General features: G+C 39.1%; 1 protein-coding gene and 2 long non-coding RNA genes across 6 annotated transcripts in view; 2 read left to right on the top strand and 1 right to left on the bottom strand.

The window, feature by feature from the left end:
* LOC119906777 (collagen alpha-1(XIV) chain-like) overlaps window positions 1-26,437 on the bottom strand; it is a 516,646-nt gene that overhangs the window by 187,603 nt on the left and 302,606 nt on the right. The window lies entirely within an intron of this gene.
* Window positions 3,091-6,217, top strand: LOC119906797. The gene is made up of 3 exons (XR_005445032.1): window positions 3,091-3,199; window positions 4,248-4,368; window positions 6,158-6,217. It is a non-coding gene; the product is annotated as an uncharacterized LOC119906797 (long non-coding RNA).
* On the top strand, window positions 23,137-24,184 carry LOC119906796. The gene is made up of 2 exons (XR_005445031.1): window positions 23,137-23,615; window positions 23,725-24,184. It is a non-coding gene; the product is annotated as an uncharacterized LOC119906796 (long non-coding RNA).

Below are 26,437 nucleotides of genomic sequence, written 5' to 3'. Positions count from 1 at the left end.
AGACTGTGGTCGCACTGGACAGCCTCCAGTTTAGGAATCTGACTAAATATGAAGCATGCAGTTAACCTTTGACCCGCCCAAACTCTCTGCTTCCTTGATCACATACAACATCGAGTCTGATGTTTAGATGTAAGTAATATTCCTTTTAGACATGGCTGTCATTCAATATGCCCTAAGGGTAAAGCCAAAACACAATGTTAAAAAGAACAGCACCAAATAATATCAAAGTTAGTTTGGGAGCAAAAACACTGATGGTGAAAAACTGTTGTTATGAAACCAAAATCATGTAATCATATGTCTGTATTTTTGCCTGAATAAATAACAACTGACAGCTTTGTGTGTACTTTTAAGAGTTTTGACAGAGATGGGTGAACAGTTTTATCCTTATATTCGGTCTATGTGCTAAACTATTTGCCAGCGTATCATGAAACTCTCTCTTTACCGGACACACAGAGATTAATGGATATTTATCATCTCATCTGACTCTGAGTAAGACAGAAAATAGTTACATTTTGATAATTCTGTGTGCAAAACCATGGAAGATTCAACTCATCGATGTGCACCGAGACATAACAAACATAAGATCACTAAGAATCATGTTTCAGATCAACAAATTGTTGAAACATTACCCAAGGAGTCGCAAACGGAGACAGACTGTTAACATGTTGAATTGTATACAGTATCTTGTTCACTTTTTGTTTTAAGAAAAACATGTTTTATATAGAGATATAGTTCCTGACACATAGTTCCTCCTATATAGAAGGTAGGTAATGGAAAATCGGCAGAGTTCTTGACTCTTGTTGCCAGAGTTTGTGAAGCTAAGGAGACCACTAATCACTTCTTGTACTGTCTCCTACTGGTAAAACCAAAACACCTACTGTACCTATGCGTAAATATCTACCTAAACTCCTTCCAGCAGAGGCTGCACACTGTGACAGCAACATAAAACCTACAAAATGCAGTGAAAGAAAGAGAGAATAGACATTTATGGTCACCTTAACATTGGAAGGATCTGTCTGACTTTATGAAGTGTTGTGAATTTAACTGAATTCAGTGGAGCGGTATCTCCTTTTGGCAGGATGCCCCATCCTACCTTCAGTACTAAAGAAATAAGAAAAACACTCTTTTAGATGTCTTATATAACCCAATACATGTCACTTTTTAAAAACGGTTCATGTCAGAACACTTAAAGGCTACAAAGCTAGGTGAAAATGTATTTTAGGATTTAGGATAAAGTTTGAGATATTCAGTTCTTAGAATGAGAGAAAGATGGTCACCATCCTTGCATTTTATTCAGGTTTTTCATACTGCTCCATGCAGATATCTCACGCCATCATTATTTTCTATTCAGTCACAATCAAGGCATTTGTTTTGAGTGTAGGCCTACCTGAGATAATCTGCTGGTGAAAAGGGTCATATTTTCAACAGAAACAGGAGCTGAGTTCATTTGAATCTTCCAATTTAGTCAGTTAATTTGTAGTCTTCCAGTCACATAATAAAGCCTCAGCTCTCTGGTTTATTAACGCGGGAGAAGACACTTTGTTTACATTCACAAACAAAGGGTTTGATTGCAAAACACTATGTCCACTATCAGTATGACTATGAATCAGTATTTCCAAATGTGCTGTTAATTTTCCTTTTCAGTTTTCCTAAATGCAAACTTGTTTAGCCATTTTGAGAGTAGAGAATTTGAGGTGAGTCATAAGTTCAGCAACTGCCCATAATATGTGATTTGCTTTCATGCCAGAAACAGCAAGGTTTTCATTTGTTTAGTGATTAGTGATATGGTGATTTTTGTTGTTGTTTTAACAGTGCTTTTAAAATCGTCCTTTTCACCATGGAAAACCTTGTAAATCTGATTTAAAAACCTTTATAAAAACAGTGATACGTTTCACTGCTTTTTGTCATAGTATTTTCACCAGAGCTCATTTTAGTAAAAATTAGGTTCAGAATGTTCTTTATTCATCGTTTTTCTGACACTGAATCTGCATAGTTTCATGCTACTGTATTTATTTTAATGTCAATTAAATTAACCACCTTTTAGTTTTGTCACTCTGAGTTTAACTAGCATGCACTGAAACAAAATATACAATCACATTCGATATGAACTTGAAGAAAACTCATGATGACAAACTGTTTATTCAAGCTGCAGATTTGTCTGAACTCAAAGTCTGAAGAGAACAGATAGAATTTAACTGTTAAATATTCATGATTATGATAATGCAAGAGACTTCAGAGACCTCCAAGTCTGTTTGTCAAAGGCTACATGGTCAGCAAACAAACCCATAATAACTGAGTTACACAGAAACGGAGTGTCTCAACCTTCAGCAGACAGAAGCCCATTATTCATTCAAGGTCATGTGCTATCTCAAAGATAAGGACACCTGCACATCCAGAGCTGCAGCTCTGTGTGGACATTACTATGTTGCTACACATAGACATTTATATATTTTTGCTTGAAGATGAACAGGCTTATTCTGGTTTTATTCGGTCACATTCGCATGTTGAAATGAACAGATCAAAACATTTTTGTAACCCACACATGAGGGAAACTAATCAGTCTAAAAACATGTTGTTTTTCATGATTGTTTCCATTCTTCTTGCATAATACTGACTTTTAGTTTTTACACCAGGCCACCTCTCCAGACCAAGAGAGGACATATCAAAAGGAGCCCCTGAGGAGCTATACAATAGGCTACAGCATAAAGCAGGGTCAGAAAAATACACTCCACACCCGCTTAGGCTGCCTAAAACATTTTTCTGCTGCCTCGCCTCGCATTAATCTAGGTAAAAGGAATGAATAGCTGCAGGGATGGTGACTGAAGCAGGAAACACCCATCAGTCCGCTGCAAGTCTCAACTGAGAAGAGACCTACAGAAACTGCTCAGTTAAGCTCGCCAGAGCAGCCACAGAGAGACAGGAAGTAAGGGAATATTGCCTTCAAATTAAGAGAATTTATGCCAATAAAGCCCCTTTAAATTAAAGTAAATTGATAAACGCGAAGTGTTATAAGGCAGGAAGGATGTGATTGGTTGAGGGAAACTGCAGTGGGAGGGGCTAAACGCGTAATTCGAAGTGGGCGTGTCTAAAATAAACTGTCAGTTTGGAGTTAAACAGCAGTTAAACGTCGGAAAATAGGGATTTTGGCTGTGAGCAGCTTTTTCCTTTTACAACCTTAAAGATGTGACGATGTTTGGAGGTCAGAAGGCGTTTTATTTATTTATTTATTTATTTTTTTACATAGTTTACTTAGATGGCTAAAAGGCTAGCAACATAAAAGCTAGCCAGCTAACTGTCAGACGGTTCGTTTAAGCTAGCAGCAAAACGTTAGCTAGCTTGGCTAACCTAACGTTAGCCCTAACTTTCCCCCAGCAAGCAAAATATTTTCTTTCCCAACCAAGAAAACAAGAAACGTTTCTTGTAACGTTATATTTATATGTTGGATTAGGATTTTCATATTTGTGAAGTTGCCTCCTGAAGAGAATGTTATTAATTTAGCGGCTTAACTTGAACCTTAGAGGCGGAATGTGACCAATAATCGTTATAACTTATGGAAAATGGCTCCAGCATTGGGTAAATTGAAGTTTTATAGTTATTCCATATATCAAACGGGTTTAGTAATAATAAATATTAATTTTATTAAGTATAATACAAGTCTGAAAGATACATTTTTGCTGACAGTCTGCTAACGTTTTAAAAACCGTTAAAAACTAAGCGAGCTAACTAGAAGTTACAAACATTAGCCCACCTGACTTTACCCTCAACTTCCCTCCCAGCAAGCAAGAAACGTTTCTTTCCCAGGCAAGAAAACAATAAACGTTTGTTGTACGTTTAAGATAACATGTTGGATTAGTTGATAGTCATGTTTGTGAAGTTGCCAAATGACAGAAGAGACTATATAACTGAATTAATGTCAGTAGCTTAACGTTAAACCTTACAGGTGGAGTATCACCAATAATCTTATATTTCTTATGGGAAGATGGCGCTGCATTGGTAAAAGTGGTGTTTTGTAGTTTTAACACATTTCAAATGGGTATAATAGTAATGGTAATAATGATAACACTAGTTCTAAAAACGGCTGACAATCTGTGTGACAGCAAAAGCAAAAAATTGTGGTTGAAATAGCGAAGACAAGAACATTTGGTGTTTGACCATCACTGTACTCTTCTAAAATGTATAGTCCGCAGGGATTTTATTTTGAAACTTTTGACCGGTAGTGTATATCATTCTGTGTAACTTGTCTCCAGGTCGACTGGCAGCGGGGAGTTTGTGAGAGTGGATCAGAGTCGTTTTGGGGAGTAATAGTGAGCGCCTCATACAGCTGTCTGGAGGAGAACTGCGGAGCCTGGAAACATATGATCTGAGAAGGTACAGCTGCTCTTTATTAACACACTGCACACATCTGCAAAACGAGCTTTCAGGTCCGCGGACCTTTAGATCTCCACCTCATCCAGCTGCACGCGTATGTGCTGCTGATGGCGCACCGTGCAGATCTCACCTGTGCCCGTTTCAATTAAGGAAAACTTCAGCTGCTTTTATTTACGTTCAACTTAAAGTGGTTGTATATTTTCTCTCAGCATCGGGTGGCTGTGCGTTATTGGAGTGTGCACCAATCGATGCTGTACACTACCTTCAGAGTGAGAGTGACTGATTCGGTAGATGCAAAGAAATAACCCTGAAGCATATTAAGTGATACCATAATGAAAGTTAGAAGCATGCAACAGCTTAACAACTATATAGGAACTGACACTCTACAGGTTTATTGTAAGAATTGGAAATAAAATAGCCAGGTGTTTTAATGTCACCATAAACTCACTATGCCAGGCTGTAAGTCCCTGAGGGAATATTTAATGGATATTGTAGTGATTTTTTACTGAGGAAGGCCTGCTCTCAACAGACCTATAATCCTAACTCTGTTTTTATTACCATAAGCATAGCTTGCCTCAACATTGACTTTGAGAAAATGCCAAGTCGAAATAGTCAGTAATATCAATAAATTATTGAAAATTGCCTGAAAATAAAAGTTGACTGTAGCAGTATTTAGAAATAAAGAGGGGTGTTATCCAATGCTTACGGTACAGAGTCTGATGCAGGTGTTGCTAATGATAATGCAATTCCCTCCAGTTAATAAAACACATCTTCAGTTTTTCAATGTCGTATGTATTGTTTCTTTGACAAGTAATAACAGAGCATTTACATCCACAGCTGTGCTACTCCCTACTACATCAGCTTCTGCAGGGAGTAATGCACATTATTTATTTATTGTTGGATGCAGCCTGTGTATGTGACCGTGATAATACTGCTTTTACTCATTTACTGATGTTCTTACAGTCAGTACTTATGCTTAAATGCTTTATTATGATCCACACATACTTTGTTAACATCCAAGTATGACAATAAATGAAGTGTCATTATAATAACATACTTTATACATACAAAGGAGGGGGGCTCAAATAAGTAACAAAACATTATTTTTTGTAGTTTAATCCAAGGTTAATTTCAAAGCGTAAACCAATCTGAAATCAGTTTGAAAGAGATTTAATGTGAGGGCCTGGGTATTCAAAAACTCTGTGATGTAAGTTAACTTGTCAGTCTATACAGCAGCTTGGTTGGCTTTCCCTCTAGAGATAAATGTCTATTCATCTCTCCATTCACCAATTTTGAAACGTTTTTACAAATCCATCCCTGCGTACTTAATGAAAGCACCTGCTTTTTTTTTATATTTACAGCAATGTAAGAATATAACAAATGTAAGGTTTGTCTGTAACTGCATGACCTTGAACAGTCGACTCAAACAAAAGGGCCTTAATATTGCAACGTAATTTAGGATGACATTATAAAGTGCCATATGGAGTTTAAGTCCTTTTTTACACTGTTGAAATCCCTTCATCTCACTCCTCCTCCTGCCCTTGTCTCCCTCTACCTCTTCAATCCCCTTGCTACTCTAACCTCTCTCTGTCCTCCTCACTCCTCCATGCTCCCATCACACATTCCCTTTTTGTCACCTCTTCTGCTCATCTCCTCCCTTCACCTCCTTCCTCTCTGGCTTTCCTTGTCTCATCTTCCATTCCTTTTCCTTTTTTACTCCTTGCTCACCTCTCTTTTCCTGCTCCCTCTGTCTTTTCTGTGTTTCCTCCCTTTCCTCCCTCTACATCAGGTGTGTTGTGTCCTCCTGTCTGCTGCTACCAGGATGCAGTTCTCAGTCAACCTGAGCCTCCCTGCTGGGCTTCGTACTCGTCTGTCTTTTCCCTCAGCCAGCGCGGGGCCAAGGTAAGTACCTCCACTAGCCTGCTTTCCACTCAAGGGCCAACGGGGCCAACAAGGCCAATACGGGATGTTACCACACATGTACACGTGACCAAATACAGGCTTTTAATAAAAGGGCGAACAAGGCTAATCATGGTGTTTCCTGTTGGTACCCCACAGGGCAAGCCACAGATTTCAAACCCAGTGATATGCTGTTAGGACTTTCCTTTCCACATTGGCACCATGTGGAGCTATAAACTGGGCTAGCTGATGATGTCCCTAAACTAAGATAACTGGGGTTTCTACATTGGTGCCAAATGGAAATACTAGAAATTCCCATAGGGCCAAACGTTTCCTCTCTGTAACCTATATTTTAGGGTTGTTTCCATGAGGACTGTTATTTTCAAAACATTTTGGCATCCTGGAGGCCAAACAAGGTGTTTTAGCATAGAACCAAACAGGGCTTCCAAGGTCTTCCCATATCAGGACCAGACAAGCCCATGAACAGACTATTTTCCTAATTTACTTGAAAAATGAATTCCACAATGGTGCCAGACAGGGCTAGAAATCATTCACGGCTTATCTGCTTTCAGCATTATGATAAAGATTGTAAGCTCATTGCTGGTTTGGTAAACCTCAGTGTGGCCCTGTTGTGGAAATGCAGGTATCATCGTTTTCACTCACTGTTTTAATCAGCAGGCTAAATTCTGAATTCCACTATGTTGTAAATTTGATGTGCAGCTTTGCGCCAAATTAATTTACTTTTCTTTTAAAGTATTTTCTTTTAATTTAATTTATCCTTTTAATGAGCTTTTTCCCACATGTGTCTGTTTCAAAGGGAAAAGCAATGATGCCAAAAAAACCAAAATGATAAAACATGTTTTACCATCTGCTAGACAAACTGGTTGACTGTGGCACATTCTTTTAACTCTGTAATTAAAGCGCACATGTGGTCAACTTATTTATTTAGGAGGAGTGTTCAAGAGGCAGTCTAATGACAGATTTCTGTGTAACTCAGGTTAAAGATTTTAAATCACTTATCCCCAATCTGAATTTTGAAATTTAATTTGCTTAAATAATCAACTGCTCTTTTGCTCCTATACATCTGTTAACTTTACAGCATTTGTAAAGTTGCATTTGTTTTACTGTTAACGCCTCACTGTCTGTAAGACAAGAGCTCTTCATGTCATTATGTTTGCTCTGACATCCTCTCTCACTCTATTAAACTCATTTAACTTATTCAGCAATTAACACATAATCTCAGACATTACCTCATTAGCAAAGAGAGATGATCCTTCTTAATACCATTATCATCATTAACTGTTTTATACACTCCTTTTAAACCAAGTACACCTCTCTAGGAATACAAATGATCGACTGATATTCATTATGTGTCTTAAATTAGCAGTGCTGACCTTATAGTTTTCACCTTATACAGAAAACCTGAACATGCATCTAAGATATAGTTTTGTGTCTGTTTTCAAAAAAAAAAGAACAAACCAAAAGATTGATGAGCACAGTTATGTACTTATGCTGCACACAAACACATTTAGCGTCTGCCAACTTTCAAAGGTTTTTTTTGGCAGCGCTGAACGTGAAACAGGGCTAAACCTGCTCAGTACTGCGGCGGAGAACCAAAGCCTGCTGTTATGGTGCCACAACCACAAGTCAGTAGATGGGCTGTGTGCCATACCATAATGGCAGAGTAGGGGTTTGAAAGGTCAGCATACAAGCTAATTAGCTAACCTGGACAACTATACCATACTATACACTCCTTTCAGTCAGTGAGGACTGACCCTTTTGTCAGCTGCCTAGTGATATTGGTGTTCTGAATTTTGATTTTTGGTCTACTATATAGTTCACTGTATTTACATGCTCTTATCCCATTATGTAATATGTTAAATAGAGTTAAAGCTTAACACAGAGGGAATGCTTGTCAGTATGACTATATAATTTAAGTTTTGACAGCTTCAGTGTGTTTTGGCCCATACTGGGTAATACAACTTTGACTCTGATGTTTTTCCAACTCGGTTTTTAAAATCAATATCTTTCTATACTTCTGTAAAATTTGGGTTTGTGGATACCATTAAAATTAGGCCCTGCTTTGTTTTTCTCAGTGTGGTTGTTAAGGTTGCCATTTAAACACAGCTCGCTGAAAAAGCTCTCGTGTGACTTTCATGATCTATACGGACGCTAGTTTTGGCCAGAGTGCGAGGAACCTGAATTCAATCACAGCATTCCTCAGTGAAGAGGCCTAGTGTGCTAACCACGGCTACTCCGGTGACCCAGCAGGAAATGAGGAGTTACGATCAGCTTGGAGAGCTTCCACTGAGAAACTCCACTTTGCTCTTTGTTAGTTTCAGATGAGTCAGGCACGGTGAGGAGTCCTTCAGCAAAATGGCAAATAAAATGAAAAGCTGACAGATAGACAAATAGACTTCCAGCTGATCGATGAGCACTACCTTTGAGATGTAAAGAAACTTTCTTCTTTATTTTGGCATTTAACCTTTCTCTTTACAAAGTTACCTTGTGGAATAAGATATGGCTTTCATTAAGTAATTACTTTATGTCCTAAATTACTCCCTAACCCAACTCTAGGCATGAAATCCCTATTTAAAAGGTGAAAGGTGAAGAAATAACTTGGGTGGGGGGGGGGTTAGCTCAGGCTTTGTTGAGGCTTCTTAGTTTTTTTTTGCCTGCAGAAATAAAAGAAGAAGTGCAGGTTTGTGAACCTGGAGGGGATGTGGAATCAAATGTCAGTCATTTAGTGGTACTTTTTCTAGGTGACAAATACTGACATTGCAGTTAATATAATCAGAAGCTGCGGGGATAGAAGTGTAAATTAATAGTCCATGAAATAGAAAAATAATTGGATCCCTAAAGCACACAAAACTTTGACATGAAAATGACAACCATGTTAGAATCCTGTTTACATCCTCCCTTACCAGAAACTCTTAAAGCTTTAGCTCTAGTTTCCTCTGGAAGGACAGTGCCCTGTATCAGTGTGCAGTGTAGTAACATGTTGGTCTGAAATTTAATATGATAATGATTCACTGATGTTTTAATGCTCTGTGTAGCAGCTTTAAGAGAGTTTGCTAATGACAGCATGGGTATTAAAGTCTTCTATAAAAGACATGTTTGCAAACTAAAAGCTTCCTACTCACAGAGAAGAGTTTTACCATTTGATATGCTCAGCTCAGCACTGTAAATTCACCAAATAATGTCCCCTGGATTCTCCTGCTCCAATTATTTAAAATGCACTCAAAACTTTGCCCGTCTGATTTGCTGCACAACTCCTGGTGGGTGTGACGGACATCTCTCCAACCCTCGACAGCAGTCGGCTCTGCTGTTTGCACAAGATTCTCCATGAAAAATAGATGGGAATTAAGTTCTCATCTCTACAGGCGAGGCCTTTTGTCTTTACCAGGCTGTTTGCTCAGCATCCAATACTTTACTCTGCGTGAGAATACATTCTCACAGAGAAGATCCATGGCTTTCAGCGAGTGAGTGTGTGTATGTATGTATGTGTGTGTGTGTGTGTGTGTGTGTGGTGCTGCAAAGGAACCGGCAGGTTTTGCTACGAGGCATGAGTGGAAAAACAACCGCCAAAGCTACATGGAATAAGATTCACTGAGATTCTAATGTGCATACACAAGAATACACTTGCCTCCAGTTGTGGACAAACATACATAATTCATGCGTTCACATGCATGTGCACTCACACAGGTACACACAACACACACAATCAACACATTTCAACAACACTACAAAGAGAGAAGTGCGAAATCTGCTTCTCGAATCATTCGGGATTTGAGCAGCTCTCTCCAGACGAGAGAATGTCCTTTTGTTTCCGAGACAGAGAGCTAAACCCTGAGCCGAAATCCCAAGCAGCCCTCATTCTCATCCCCAGGTTGGTGAGATAATTGGTACAGTATTCCTTATATGTGTTTGTATATAAATATATTTGCCTGCTGTTGAATGCGCCGGCTTCACATTCTCTCCATTGAAATCAGGATTATCCTTCCTGTGCTGAACTCAAGATTCTTTGCATACCTACATGAGTAGTTTTCTGCAGATAATGACATGCATAAAGAGGCGGTTCACACAAAATGCTGCTAAGGTGTTTGGTGATAGATCTTATCAGCTCGACTAAATCCTGTATTGTTGATAAAGCTGCAGGGAAGTGGATAAATCAGTTCAGAAAAGCCAAAAAAACAGCCACTTTTTCTTCAATATGCTGTAGCTGTCTTTTCACCTTGGGAGGCACATTACAAAAATATCTAATCTGATACTGTTTAAATATCTATACATATTGTTATTACACATTACCATGTGTCATATGGACAAACAGACACACAGCAATAAAGAAAAATCCTTCTAAAAGGTGCATTTTCCATAGTCGATATGTTTTGCTGTTGAACCATCCCTTTAAGCCTCTTGTTTATTGTGCTCCAGAGCATCAGAGCTCTACCAGGCGTCAATCACGGTGTAGGTATTTAAAGAAGTCGGCGGCAGCAGATGGCTCACCTCATAATGAGGACACAAACACAGGAGCGAGTTTGTGGGTTTCATATTTTATTTTCCACATCCTTTTTTATAGTTAACTAAATTAGACCGGGGAATGTGTTTCTTCTAGATACATATTTATTATCTGGGATTTGGCTCTGCCGGTGTAAAAATGATGGGGTATTGTGGCTGTTGACCCGGAAATGTGGTTTTTGGCATTGAATTGCTTTACAATGGCCTTATTCCAGTGTTTTAACCTGTGTCTTAATGTAAAAATAAACAGCGCGTAGGAGCCTAGTGAAAGAATGATCATACTCTTGTGTACAGTTGTGTACATAAAGTTTCGCTGACACAGTGTTTTTGACTTTTCTAAGGATTTATATGCACATTGAGGCCATTGTAAAGTGTATTTGGATATTGTGCAGCTCAGTGGATCTAGTCACTCTGTGTTGTACATCTAAATACTCCTGCTTCGGACAGGAGAGGAATAGTAAACAGATGCTATTCCAGTGCCTTTCCCTTTGGTGCCCTTTGTTCTTTTTTCTCCTTGCAGTTAAAAGGAAGTCACATTCACTCCTTTTTCTCATCCTCTTCTTACCCCTGACGGCAATTTCAAAGCACAGACACGCAGAAAGACAAGAAAGGAAAGAAAATGAGATCAGGACAGGGAGGGATCAGATAGAAAGAGTAAGACAGAGGGACAGATGAGGCGATGGAGGTGGGGAGAGAGTGTAAGAGTGAGAAAATTAATATAAGGGAAGGATACAGAGAGAAAAGTGGGGGGTAGGCCTCTAGGCGGCTGACAGGGCCAACAACTAATCAGGATGAGAGGCTTTGATGCTGATGGTAAGTGGAACACAGAAGAAGACCTGTCTATCCCCACAGAGAGAGATAGGGGGGCACAAAGTGGGCTCATCAATACAGGAGGAAGAGGAGGATGAGGACGAGGAGGAGAGTGGGATTTTGCTTTTTAATGTGACATCTGTGCAAGCTAATCTCTCTGATATGTATCCTCCCGCTTGGATGAGATACAGTTTATCCTTTTAAAAAAAAAAAAAAGAAGAAAAAACTTTCCTAACTGTTTAATAACACAGATGGAGCGAGTGCCTCTACGCCGCCATAACTCTGAAGGGAGTTCAGTTTAACTTAACTCAGTCACAGTTGTGTTGTGTGCTTAGCGTATGAGCGACCACGCAGAAGTAAAAACAGAAGGAGAGCAGATTCTGTGAAACCTGCAGTCCTGTAAAACATCCTGAGCAGTGATACTGTTAGTGATTAGTTAAATTGACGTTTTTGTCACTTTTAAGCACAACATCTGTTAATAGCAGCAGTTTGACACAACCTGTGGTGTTATTAATACAGGTGGTGTTGAAAAGAAGACATCAAAGTGTTAAAAAAAATCTAAATTAATTTTATTATCAACTATGACTGAACAAAATTGAACTCCATTCATTGTTATGGATGTAATCCACTAATACACACTGATGACAGAAGTTGTTTTTATACTTAAACAAACAAATATTGGAGGAATGGATGGTGCATGACCAGGATCTTTTATTCATTCATTCATATATTTACAGTATATCGCGGTCTGTTATTGTGTAACGCTGTTTATCTTGTTGTTTCTTGTCTAGTTTCATCGCCGCGGAGATTTCGTGCCAAAATCCTGAGCCCCACCAAACTACACGTGTCTTGGAAAGAGCCAAAAGGAGAGTTTGAAAGCTACAAGGTCATTTACACCACACGGCCAGGTAAGATGCGGCACTGACGTGGATGCTTACAGTCTGTCTGTATTTCAGCTGTGTTTTTGCTTGAGCGGATCTTTTATCACGATACCTTCAGCTTTAAGATTGAGGGATGGCCGTTCCTGTTTTGTAGTTAGAGTTCTCAATATTTTACAAACTGATTTAGTTGTCATTTGGTTTAAACATTAGGATCTGTTAAGATTTCCATGAGGATCCAGATGTAGGATGTGTGATGAGTATTCTGCAAAAGAATAAATGGGACTTTACGTCAAATATACGCCAGGTGCTCCCAAAGTGAAGGTGAAATAAATTCAGTAGAAGCTGAGCTTTGCTCCAATATTAGAACTAGACAGTTTTTTCCTTCACTCTATTAATATTTTATCCAATTTGGCAAGTGTGAATGACGTCTTTGTACTGAGAGCTGACAGAAATCTAGGCAAAAATACACACCCCGTTTCACATCCCTGCTTCATCAATGATTCATTCGTTAAAAAAAACCAAGCTTAAAAAAAAGATTAGAAGACCAGGAAATTACAAAACTGTGTGGTTTGAGGCTTCAGCTTGGCGAATTGGAGGATTGTTCAGAGCTGATGGAGATTTGCTCCCTGCAGAAACCTTCTAGTCTAAACTTGATTTATCCAGGGAAATGTGACGAGGAATTCAGTCTTCTCCTGTACAGTCGTGCCTGGTGTACCCCATTCACACCTGGAAAGCTGAGCAGTACGGCCTCTGTGATGGATTGTTGCTTATTGCCTTGCTCAAGGGCTCCTCAGCAGTAATTATTATTAGTGATGGTGCATTATTAAAGAAGAGCCTCTATCAGCACTTATTTTTAAAAGTTGTACCAATGTGGTACCCAGACGACATGAAAGGACATTTTGTGAAACGACAAACAGAATGCAGGTGGATTCAGTTTCTGTCAGGTCACAAATCAACTGTATGCTGTTTGTCATTTGCTCGTGGGACAGAAATTCTAGTTATGCACAGAGGAGCACGGTAGTCAGACCTCTTCCCTTCAGGGAGAACAAATCAACCTTTTTTATGTGGGTTTCACCTGCCTGCTGGTTCGTAAGTCACTGTGCAGATAAAGAGACACGTAGCCACACTCAGGATCTGATATAACAGGTGCACACTGTGGAAAGCGGTGGTTGATTGCTGCAGACACCTTTGGATTTATTGATGAAGGCTTCAGCAAGCTTGTTAAAATACTTAAGCCCATTGAATGTTGGTGTGGCAAGGCTCAGCATGTCAATGTTGAACGTAGCCTGACTTGTTAATCGGCAAGGAAGTTATTTTGCAGCGTGACTGACTCAGTTAATTAAAAACACATAGTTTTATTAGTTGTTAGTGAGGGCAAACTTTATAACCTTGTCTTAATTATTTGTTTCCTGTGATAAATTCAACAAATGCAGTACATATATAAAATATATAAATACATATGTAAAAATATTGTGTCAGTTTGCCGGTGTGTTGCAGTACCGGCGTGTAAGCTACTCGCCAGATACATTAATTGCCTTGTTAACAGCAGGTCAGTTTCATGGCACAGAAGAGATGCTTAATAAGTCGAGCTACGTCTCTTTTCAGCCTTCTAGCTTGCTATATTTTATGTTAACTAAGAAACACATCTGTAGGCTATAATGTTATGTTGTGTGTGGACACCAGCAGTGTGTGAACACGATGAGAGTCAAACTACCTCCAGATGTGGTCAGGCAGATATTTACACTTTGCAGTGAGATGCATTTTTCCTTATCCAGGTACAGATGGCATTTTAATACCAGGTGTAAATGGGGTGTAACAGTCTTTCAGTATAATCAGATACAGTGCAGCCTCTAAAGTGACAATGAAGTTAAATCATCTCCTTTTTTAAAACTGTAACAAATAGTGAACACTAAAACCTTTTATGAAGATGGGATTCATTTAATTTTTATTATTTTAAGGGCTAGCCAGCCCACGTTTAACCCATGTGTATGTTATAAAATGGTAACAGGGTGTAAACTGATGCCACATGTCCTTGTAGGCTTTCACAATCACTGTCAGTCTCAACAACAATGCACAAGGTTTAATGCAGCAGCCCTGGTTTTAATATGGTTGGCTGCTGTTCTCTTTGTCAGCATTCTTTTCTAAACAACACAGACATTATACTTAAGATTATGTCATAGGTTGACTGTAATCATAGTTATAAAGTGAACTTACAGTATATATAGTTCATAAGCTGCTCTGTGATTATTATTCCAAGGGGTATTACTCAGTTTCAAAACTGTGGCCAAGTTTTTTTATTGCTGTTTGTGAAAACAGGTGCACTGCAGACGTTTTTACTGTTCAAGGGTGTGATGCAAAGCCATAACCTTCATTTTGAAATTTTATTGTAATTATAGTGTGATTAATTGATTGAGCGCATCATGTGACATCAGGGGAGCTATTAGTGAATGTTATGTGGGGTCGACCCACAGTGTTGGAAGTAAACACAACATTGTAATTTAAGTGTCAGTTAAATTTAAGTGTCATTTAAGCGTAAAACTTCCACCAGCTCATAGTTGATTTTTGGGATTAAGGTTAAGAACATAGTAACAGAAACGGGGAGAAATCTTTCAGTATATTGAATTGCTTGCTAAAAAATCAAGTGGAAACTGTTTTGAAAGATCTGAAAAATGTAGGCCCTGTAGGTATTTCAGGTGTTTCATGCTGTAAATATTTTTAGTTTTGGTGCAAGTTGTTCTACCAACAATTGTTGAACACGTTCAGTGGGATGTGACAGGCATTCATTCATAGTTGTACCCAGTGGATTTTTTAAGGGATAATAAAACTTGTGTGGTCTAATTTAACACTACTCTGTTTCATTTCACAGTACTGACAAGTAAATGGCAACACTTTGTGATTTAGGTTCAGTTTGGGTGATGCTCAATTGCATAAACAAGTTTATAAATGGATACAGAAAGAATAATTAGAGGAGATGAAGAACACATGATATAGACTTGGAGAATGAGTGTGAAGTTGTAGTCCTAGTTTGCCCGGGTTTTTATTTCTGTCAGAGAAAGCAGATGCACAGGAATGAATACCTGTAAAGACTGAAACATATTTATCATGAGGAAATGTTTCAATAGTCAGTTTGTAATCAGCTTGAGCTGCTACCCTGTTAGTCAGGAATACTGTAGATTACCATGGGCGTACTGACAATACAGTCACGGGATTTTGTCTTTAATTTAATTTTTCCTTTCTGTACTGGGTATTCGTCCCACTGAAAAAGACATCAGAGTGATTTTATTGCAGTGTGAAAAGGTGCAGCTGCATGCACTGCTGTAAAAATGGTCCTCTTCTCCTGTTACTGTTGGAAAACTGACGGAAAGCTTCAAGAATTCATTCTGTTGAAGACTTGTAATTATAGGACAGTTAAAGAGATTCCCAGAGTAAGTTGTGAGGCCCAGTAGGGGCCCGTAAGTGGGTTTGTGCAGATACTGTTCATGTTTATAAAGTATAAAATGATGAAAATAAGATGAAAATAAGAAAAAAATTGCATTAATTTTACTCACTAGACACTAGATCCTTCATACAACCAAAGGAAGATTATACAATATAAGAAAGACACGTTAAGGAAGGAAGAAAGGAAGCTGAGGTAATTTTCAAATTCCATACTAAATCATAACTAACTACTGACAATGATGTGATGCGAACATTTGGAGCCACTGAGGGCCTCTCCACAGAGATCCATTCAAACTGTGTCAACTACAGTACAAAGTCACTCATATTGTATTCACAAGAACTTTAGGTCCCAATTCATGTTATGCATTTAGTTTTTTAGGAGGGTAAGTATTTTGGTTAAATGCCTTTCTTACTAAAATGCAGTGTGTATCCGTAAGGTCCAAACATTATGGTGGATTGATTCACTAGTGGTCTACAACTACACATTGCACCTCTAATGGTGCTTTCAGACCAAAAGCGAAGCGAACGTTCGGGGAGGTGAGTTTACATACAAAGTCAATGCAAAGACGCGTAGAGCCGCGATTTCCTGTCGGGCGGCGCGAAGGGGGCGGGGCCGACGACGCGAAGGCAACGCGAAGGAATTCGCGTGAGTTGAATATTTTCAAGCGAAGAAGTCGCACGACACTGAATCGCGATAGCCTATCAGTGTTGAGGTTGTCCGTACGTCACAGAGGCTTCAGAGCGTTGTGTGGAGAGGACCAGGCAGAGCAGGGGATTGAATGTGTCAGTCTGATACCCGAGGGATTGCATTACAAAACTAACACTCTCTAAACTCTGTTGAGTTGAACAGAGATTGTTGATTTTTGAGCTAGTTTTTGACTGGGTGCTTCAGGATGTTGTATGCACCTCCCAACATGATCTTGAGTGTGTTGGCAAAAAAGCAAAAACAATCTTTAGAGACAAAGGTCACCAGTTCCCAAAAAGATTTATTAAGTTCAATAATGACACTTTGACATCAGGTAATCAGGTAACATGTTACCAAGGAGGTCCATAAATAGACTTCGGATTCAAAAATCCCAGGTTGCAACGTCAAAATGTATTATGGACAATAAAAGGGCAATTTATGGACACTATTACAAGATGAGACTCCCAAATATGCACATAAATGTAATTGATTGGCTGGACCTGGGTATTCCACCTGGTTTGACTCAGGTGAAGTCTATGTTTAACATTTCCTGATGAGGACGAATCATGTTGAAACATAGTTACTGTACCAAATAAATCGCATTTTTGGGAGCATCTATTCAGTGTGCTGGCTCTTTTTTCTTGAAACTAACGCTGGTTTCCAATTACCTCGGAGGTCGGAGCTGGGAATGATGTCACACACAAGTTGACAGCGTTTCAGTTAGCAAGTCGGAAAACCAGCCATTGTTAGCAAGGTTAGCCATCAGCACTTTGTGTATGAAAATTTCTAAGAGACACAAGTTCACACAGTTGCTAATAAACCGTATAAACTACAGGCCTGCCAGGTTTTACCCACTTTACATTGTTGATGCAGCAATCTATTGTGGCCTGAAGTTTGAGTACTGCTGTCAGCCAGCGGTGAAGTAAAGCTGTAGCTTTTGGTATGGCTTGGCCGTCTGTTTGATCACAGTAATGGAGAAAATGTCAGATAAGATGCAGTAAGCACAGGCAGCTGTCCCCTGACACTACGAGAGAGAATCGAATGGGTGGAGGGAATGACACAGGAATATAAAAAGAGAGAAGATGCTAGAGGGCAGGATGAAGGATGGAGCTGGAGAGACATGGAGAGAGAGAGAGAGAGTGAATGGAAAGAGGGGTGTTGGATACAGATATAGCAGGTAGAGAATGACAGATCCAGACAAAATCTGAACATCCGCATCTTCTGTCAAAGAACAAAACCATGTTCCTCTTGTTTCCTTGTCTGGTGGCGAAGTTAAAGGATTGCAAAAATGTTTCTGGTTCATTTTACATGACATGTAAATGCAGGGATTCCCTTTAACCACTGGGAAGCCTTTGTCTTTTGTCACATGATTTAAACGGTTGTCAGTTTAACAGTAACGAGCGCCGTAGACTCACTTGTGAGAGAAAGCTTTACTGCCTTTATCGGCTTGACATTTTCACCAAAGCACGATGGCCTCATTTCTGAGACATGCCCACACAGCTCGCTTTGCAACATGCTGCCTTTGGCTAGTGCTTAATTTTGAATAAAGGATTTAAAGAATAACTGGATGTGCAGGGATGGCTGCGTGCCTTCTGGGGACGAGTGAGGTAGGTGAATGACGGGGACAATCATCTTCTCGCTGTAGGCCACTGGTATCAGCATGAGTGTATTGAAGGTGGAAAAGCAGTGACGAAGCGGTAGTTAATTTTCTTTAACAGCGGGGAGTTTTTGTAGAGCTCTGCAGGATGGTTTTCTTTTCCTGGTTGAAGTCAAGGCATGACTCAGACAGACAGACGCAACATACAGGACGTGCACATTAAAGGTTTTACTTCCAAGACAAACTGATTTATTATTTAATTTAGCCGTACTGTATAAACATTTACATAAGAAGATACTGTTTGTCATTCAAGCATTTAAGGGACTAATCTCTGTTTTGAAAACAGTGATAGCGTGCTGGCTTTTCTGATTACAATCTTTTTGCAGGAGCAGATGGTGGAAAGTAGATTTTTGAATCAATCATTTTTATATTAAGAAATTTAACTTTTGATAACTTACAATTTAAGAAGATTTGTTGATCCCAGATGGAACGTTTGTTCTGTAGCAGCAGCAGAAGTAAAAGAATTGAGCAGGAGGCAAAATTAAATTCAATCATATAAAAAAAAAAGCAAAGAAGAAACACAAATAGCACTTTTCTTTCATCACAAACTCTTAAATTAATTTGCATATGTCGATCTTGGACTTCTCAGTCAATATCTGTTGACATGGTGATTCTTTCTCTAAGCCAGGAAACGGAAACCTACGCTTCTCAGTCAATCTGTAAACTGCTGACGTCTGCCAAACCCTCTGCTGCTACGACAGTAAACACATTTGGCAGGATTAGATGCTGAATACATCTCTTTTATTTGATTATTAGATTTCTATTTATATTCCTTATTACATTCGTATTCATATCTTTGGTTTATACCTTTTACTGTTTGTTCTTATTTGTCGTCCCTCTGGTCTTTGCTGCTATGATGAGCTGTCAGCACCGCAGGCATTAATAAAGTTAATCTTTCACAGCTCAGTTTGTGATGCCAGAGGGCTTCTAAATATTCGTTTTCTTTTCTGGGCAGTTAAAGCAATCACGTCAACTTTTAAAAAACAAACTGAAGACATTTTCATATATTTGGAAATAGTTTGAGGTTATCTGAGAATACAGAGAGGTGTGTAGTAGGTGTGCACAATTGAAGGTCATTTATGGCATACTCTATATATCTATCTATCTATCTATATCTATATAGATATATCTATCTATCTATCTATCTATCAATAAAATATAGTGAAATAATCCATACCTTGTTAAAGAGCAGTTCACTGACCAGAGTTGTAAAAGCATTTGCAAAAGCCTTTTAGTGGTTTGTTGCAGTTAAGGAACAGTAGACAGTGATTCATGCACCTGTAGACGTATGTCTGAACCTCAATGTGAGTCAGATGTCAAACTGTTTTTATGGCCAAAAGGAACACAAGTGCTTCAAGAAATAAAGTACTGTAGGTCATGCCTGCATGCTGCTCTGTGCCAATTTGATTTTGGCACCAGCGCATTTTTGAGTCATTTCTACAGTATACTGAGTGCTCTGTGAGTGTGGAAGTAGCTGAATAATGGATAAGCAAAAAACTATTTTCTAGTGAAATGTGTTTGCCAATAGGTCTAGTCAGAAATTCAGGTCGTGATGATGTTGTTATCTTTATACAAAATACTGTTTACAATTCTTTTTTTTTTTATTGAAATCTAAAGTGACTAAGAATTGTCCGTTTACATTTACAAATTAAAAACGCTTGTATTTACCTCCTCACCTTATCATGTGACTGTCTTTCTTTCGGTATTTCAATCTCCTGCGTCTCTTGTAGAAGGAGTTCAGGTGTAATCACTCCATCTGGAATAAACGTTTTTCTGTCTGAAGTTCTTTGCTTGCAGTATGTAGATCTTTATGCTGCTGAAACAGATGTTGTGAGCTCCTGTATTGGTTTTATGTGAACATAATTACATGGGTATTACTGAAGTTGTGTGATCTCTGCAAAGGATTGTTACGTTTATGCCAGATAGTGTAAATTATCCTGAAGCAGCTATTTTAATTGCAAGGAGAAAGGTGCAATGGAAGGTAGAATAAAAGACAATGAAAAGTTTGAACTATGGAATAAATTTAAATGCACAAGCTTTCTGTTTGTGTTTCCAAAGATAAAAGCATTTTGTTTATTTTCTTTTTATTGTGAACAGAAATTCTCATGATGAGATGCAGCAAAAAATGAATGTACCGATAACATCCTTCTATTTTATTCTTCTGTGCCCTAGATTTTCATTGTTGTCTAAAAACTATTTAAAAAAAACAGTGACGCATCCTTCATTACAATCAGTTACCAGATGAATTCATTCTCATTTGTTTTCCATGTTGAAATTGAAAAAAAAACCTATAAAGCAGCTTTGTCCATTATGTGGGAACGGAGGGTTGGACTCGTAGCTGGAGGGATGCCAGTGCCACCTCAGCAGTGCCCGGGAGCTGAATATATTATAATCTTAAATGGTCCAATCACTGCCTTATTTTCTTATACTGCAATTAATCCATCATAATTAAGAGCATTGGGTAACAGTTAGGGGTTCAGGTCCTGGCTTAGGCGCACCTTCGGCAGTGGTCTGCGCTGGATGCGAACTGGTAACCTTCCAGTTCCCAAGTCAAGTCACTACAGACTGAGCTAATGCCTACCAATCCCTCAGTCTGCACTTTGGTGACGTTGTGCCAAGCAGCACGCTTTCTTTTGTATCTGTAATGCTGCAGGCCAGGGAAAAAAGGGATCTTAGAAAACACAATAGATGCACAGCAGGTAAACTAAACTTCCTGTCCCACCACTGCATTGCTTTTTTGGTGTCCACTTTTTTGAAAAATACTGTACCTGGCAGGTGAATTTCGCCCTCACAGTTGATAAATACATTTGAACTTTTAATCCCTCTATTTTTTTGCGTTGCTGGGAATCCCACAATGCTTGCAAATCGATTTCCTCTTGTCCCATAGAAAATTAACGGGGGCACACTTTGCGTCGTGTCTTTACCCTTAGAATACACCTTGTTCTAAAATGAAAAACCATGCTGGGAACGAAGCCAGAAGGGCATTGGTTTGTTTACAGTCCCCATTGTGTTTGCATTTACTTCCCATTAAATTAATAATCAAATGAATCTTAGAAATGATTCCCTTACGTGGCCAGGATTCAAACCAGCAATCGTGTCTCCTCGCTAATCATCATACTTCAGCTGCTGAGTGTTTGTTCTTCTATTATCCTGGAACAGGTGGAGAGCAGAAGGAGGTTCAGTTATCGAAGCACGAAGCAAAGCTGCTCATCCAGGACTATGACCCCTCCAAAGAATACAACTTTAAGATAATTGCAGTCAGTGGAGGAAAGCAGAGCAAACCTCTTCAGGCCAAACATGAAGGTAAGAGACTTTTCACTGAGTCAAATCATCAACCCTCAGTGGTATGACTCCCCTGATGAGGGATTTTGAAGGCTGATACAAGCGGGTTAAGATTGATGCTGTCAGTTGTTCCAGAAAGGAACAGACTCCCTTTAGATTGGAGGTTTGCAGAAGTAGCATCATGTAATTTAAAGTTGTTTTTAATGTAAAATCAGCAAACTAAATACAACAACCTCAAGACAGTGTGATGTAAATGGTGGCAGCCGCTTTGAATCACACAAGACAGAAAACTGCTGCTGAACGGATCTCTATGTGACATGGAGCTGCACTTCTGGCTTCAATCAGTGATATGACAGCGGGTGCTTTTCATCAGCTGTGATTGGCAGAATACCTGCTGTGACATCACTGATTAGGGTGTGGCCCCTAGAGCAATATGCTTTAAAGTTTGTACCTGTAGAAAGCAACACAGTAGTACTATGTGATGAGTAGTACTCTCTGTGTGCAAGTTCTGCCTTAATGCTGGCATCCACCGGTGAGTGATACCTCTGATGTTGATTTGGTAATGTTATTTAAGCTGCGTGGTTGGTGGTGGATGGAGTGCAAGACAAGTTGAGCAAAGCCGGAAAGAATTCACAAACAACAACAGCATGCATCAGCTCACTGCTGTGGTTCTGAATGCAAAAATAAGCCGAGTGAGTTGTTTACTTTGTTTCAGTCACTGACATTCAGTAACCTGCTGATATTTCCGTGTCCTACTGGTTCAGGAATAAGAAATACTAGATGTAAGTCCTTTAAGCAGGATTTGTAACGCAGAAATCCAAAGGTGCTGAGTTGCTGTGTCTTTCGGAAATGTATTCCTGTCAGAGTGGAAAAGTCCTTTTGAATTAGCTTTTAGAAAATCAGGCCTTTTAAAAATAAAGACATGCCATGATAATACAGTCCTCAAGTGCATGATCTGCTGGGCTGAAAACTATTTTGTTGTTGTTGCACCACTGAATGAACTTAACACTGCACTCAGCACTTATGAAATCTAAATTCAAATGTGGGTGATGGTGTTTGACATTCAAACAACTACAATCAATGCTTCTGTTTACTTTAGCGGCAGCACTGGATAGTAAAAACTCAGCACTGGCAGTCAAGCTAAGTGAATAGCAGATCTTAAAGGTGGGCCTGGTGTCATTGTAGTTCAGCAGTCAAGTCTCTTAAAACAAGGATTCAACTGAGTGAAGTGTTGGCCAAAATAAAATAATGAGGAGCCAAATTCAATTAAAACAGAAAACATAAGTGTTCACTGACATCCTCAGGCTCACCAGGACCTACACTTTAATCACACTGTGCCTAATTGATAAAAGTAAGTAAGAGTTTGATGTTGTTTTTCAGCTACTGCCACTTGGCTTGTTTCTTACATAAAAGCTTAAATACACTTCATTTATGATTTACTTTTCCCCCTCTCTTAAATGCTTAGTAAATTCATGCATTTTTTTTGGTCTGTTCTAATGGATTCATATACATCTGGGCCAAGTTACTGTGTTTCTTCTCTCCTCCCCCACCATTCGTTAATATCGATTTATGCATTATATGTTATTTCTTCCAGCTCAGCGACAAGGTGTTGAGGTGGTTCAGTCCCAGAGGGGACAAGACAGCGGTGTCACCGATGAAAACAACGAGATCTCAGAAGGTAAGAGCCACGGCAGGGAAACAGGAGGCAAACCAGGTGAACAGAAACACCGAAACGGGAAAGACTGATGCATCTGTCTGTTGTGAGTCTCTGGTCGTCTGGATTTTTTTTTTGGAAGGATTCTCTTTGAATTGCCATGTCGGGAAGACAACCTGTCATTCTTCAAGAACAACTCTGAAAGGAAAAGTAAGAAAAGTGTCCTGTAACCAAGAACAAGTTTTTCACAAAATGGAGAAGACAGCGCTGTAGACATCTCTGTTCTCCAGAATGCTGGCACCTTCTGTTTTTCTGAAGAAAAACTTTTAAAAGGATTGCTCCACTGACACATGAAGCAATCATTTTTAATGTCCCGACCTTTTTTGACTGTGGAAAAAAAGAGCAAAGGCACAAGAAAAGCAGGTAAGTGGAAGCTGAAGAGGCCTTCAAGTTCCGTCTACGGCATTCACGGCGGGTGTGGAACGGGTTCGATACAAATAAATCACCTGTGTACTATTCCTGCCCTTACAAGGTGAATATCATGGAGCCTCATTCCTGAGAAAATGGAGGGAAAGGAAATGAAATGGTGCGAAAAAGAGAATTCAAGTGGGAGCCTGCAACAATCAGGAAATGAATCAAGAGACGAGTGTGATAAACAAGCCAATTATTATTTTGAAAGTGATTTTAAGCACCACGTGCTGCAAAAAAAAACAAAAAACAGGGAACAAGGAAACAGCCAGGTAAGCCTAAATATCTGAACTGTGTGTCTTCTTCTAATTGTGTTACAATTGTGGTTTAGATTTATACCTCTACAAAATGGCTTTATAAAAGGTCTTTCCCATGTTTTGTCCCCGCATGAATGTATGTAGCAGTGGACAATATATTGGAAACAATTGAGTAGCAGCGATGATCATATTTTCATTTGTGTTTCTGTCTGCATCAAAACATAAATAAGAATTTAATAAACTCTTTGCTGAAGCATAAACACAGGATGTTTACCGTTACCGTGTTTTATTGGCAAAAACCTGATGTTGTGCCGTGTTCCTTTGCAGCTTTTGAAAATGTGATGTGTCCCTTTTGTGTGAGTGGTGTTGTGTTGTGAAGCCTTGAAATGGAGGAATAGTGTTAATGATGGTGCAGATGGGACTTCTAGCAGGTGGTTAGCCGCTGTCTCAAAACCAAATTACAGCTTCTGCTCTGAAAATCGTAACAATGGGATAAACACTTAGCAGTTCAAATCTCTTTTTTTTTTAAAATCTAAATCTACTTATTAGAACATCTCAATCATCCTCACCCCATTTATTTTGTCTTTATCTGTCTGTACTCACACTTTGGTTGCAGCGTCTTTAGATTTCATGTTGGTGAAATTGCACACTTCAGTTTGTTTTTTCGTCTCTGTGCAGAATAAGAAAGAAAATACTCAGAACTTCAGCTTTCTCCTCGCTGCAAATCTCATTTCACTCCATCACCTCATCACTTCCCATGTAATTACCGCCTGAATCCTCTAAATGGGGATATTATTCTTCTCTCAGCAGCGCCAGACCTTGGCAGGAGAGGTTTGGTGATTGGTCATTCTTTTACCCTCCAGACAGCAGAAACTTTACAACCTGTTAGGAATTTTCTCTGCTTCTACCTGAAATATACTTAGCCTACAGTATCCTAAGTTAACTCTGATGTCCTGGGGTCATTTTAATCCTGTCCGAGGTTTCATGCAATTACCAATTTCCCCTCTTGGAACCTGTGTTGAAGTGCAACGGAATGAGACTTGAGATTAGATTAAACTTTATTGCTCTCATGGGAAAGTTAAGAGGTTACAACAGCAAATGTAAGAGGATTAAAGATGTCTTTTAGTTGTCACAAGAATGACCCTGGAAAGCAAGGAGATGCTGCAGAATCAAAGGTAAATTATTATTCTGGTTTAGGATTAGGTAAATTTATTTTTTTTGTAGTGCTTTACATAAAACATTATAGGGAAATAAAAAAAATTGAAATACAATTTTTAAAATGGTGAAATGGAAATAAAACGGGACAGTAGAACTTACAGTGCAAGTTATTGATTTACAGCCTTACATTTGATTTAATTAAAGACAGTGGTACAAAGAAAAGTCTTCAGTCTTGATTTAAAAGAACTGAGTTTCAGCAGACCTGCAGTTTCCTGGGAGTTTGTTCCAAATATATGGAGCATAAAATCTGAACGCTGCTTCTCCATGTTTAGTTTTCACCGTGAGGACAGAAAGCAGACCTGATGCCAGACGACCTGAAAGGTCTAGATGGTTCATAATGAAGCAGAAGATCAGAAATGTGTTTTGGCCCCAAACCATTTAGTGCTTTATAAACTAACAGCAGTATTTGAAAATCAATTCTCTGACAGACAGAAAGCCAGTGTGAATACCTCAGATCTGGAGTGACGTGATCCACTGTTTTGGTCTTGGTGAGGACTCAAGCAGCGCGTTCTGAATCAGCTGATTGTTTTTATTTGTTTTTTTAGGAAGCCCTGTAAAGACAGTGTTACAGTAGTCGAGCTGACTGAAGATAAATGCGCTAAAAGTTTTTCCATGTCCTGCTGAGACATAAGTGCTTTAATCCTTGACATATTCATCAGGCGATCGTAGGCTGACTTTGTAATTGTCTTAATGTGCTAAAATTCATGTCCGTGACTACACCAAGATTTCTGGCTTGGTTTTTGGTTTTTAAAATTACCGATTTAGGATGTTTTATGTAGATTAATAGTTAACTTAAATTATTTAAACCTCTCTCAGGTCCTCACCATCTTGGCATCACCCGACTCTAGCTTATCCGAAAATGGGAAAGAGGTAGACCGAATGAAGCCTAGTTGGCTCCGGCTAGCCACCTGAGAGGGCACCCACCTGTTACTCAATGAACCCCACCCTAAATTATGTGTAACTTTAAGCCTTAATGTAATTTAAATGTGTAATTTATATAAAAAGTCACCTCCAGCACAGTTGTCATGAAGGGGAAATTATCTATAGAGAACAAACCTGCTTTTGTACCAGACTGTAGACACGTTTATGTCTGCTGAAATGGCCATTTTAACACGGGGCTATGTGGGGATCGACTCCCTTTTGGATCCAGCCTTAAGTGGCCATTTGATGAACTGCAGTAGCAAGTCCGCGTTGGCTTCTTTTTTCAGCCCCAGAGGTTGCTGCTTGGTTCTTTAATAGAAATAGCCAATCAGAGGCAAGTACAGCAGTAATGCATTTTTGAGCTTGTTTGCATCTACCCCG

Source organism: Micropterus salmoides, unplaced genomic scaffold (genome assembly GCF_014851395.1).
Source record: "Micropterus salmoides isolate LMB-PRFRI ecotype aquatic unplaced genomic scaffold, ASM1485139v1 Ms_hic_scaffold_17, whole genome shotgun sequence".
In the NCBI taxonomy this organism is placed as follows: Eukaryota; Metazoa; Chordata; class Actinopteri; order Centrarchiformes; family Centrarchidae; genus Micropterus; species Micropterus salmoides.
Note: the sequence above shows the minus strand (reverse complement) of the source record. Positions and strands in the feature narration are given on the sequence as shown.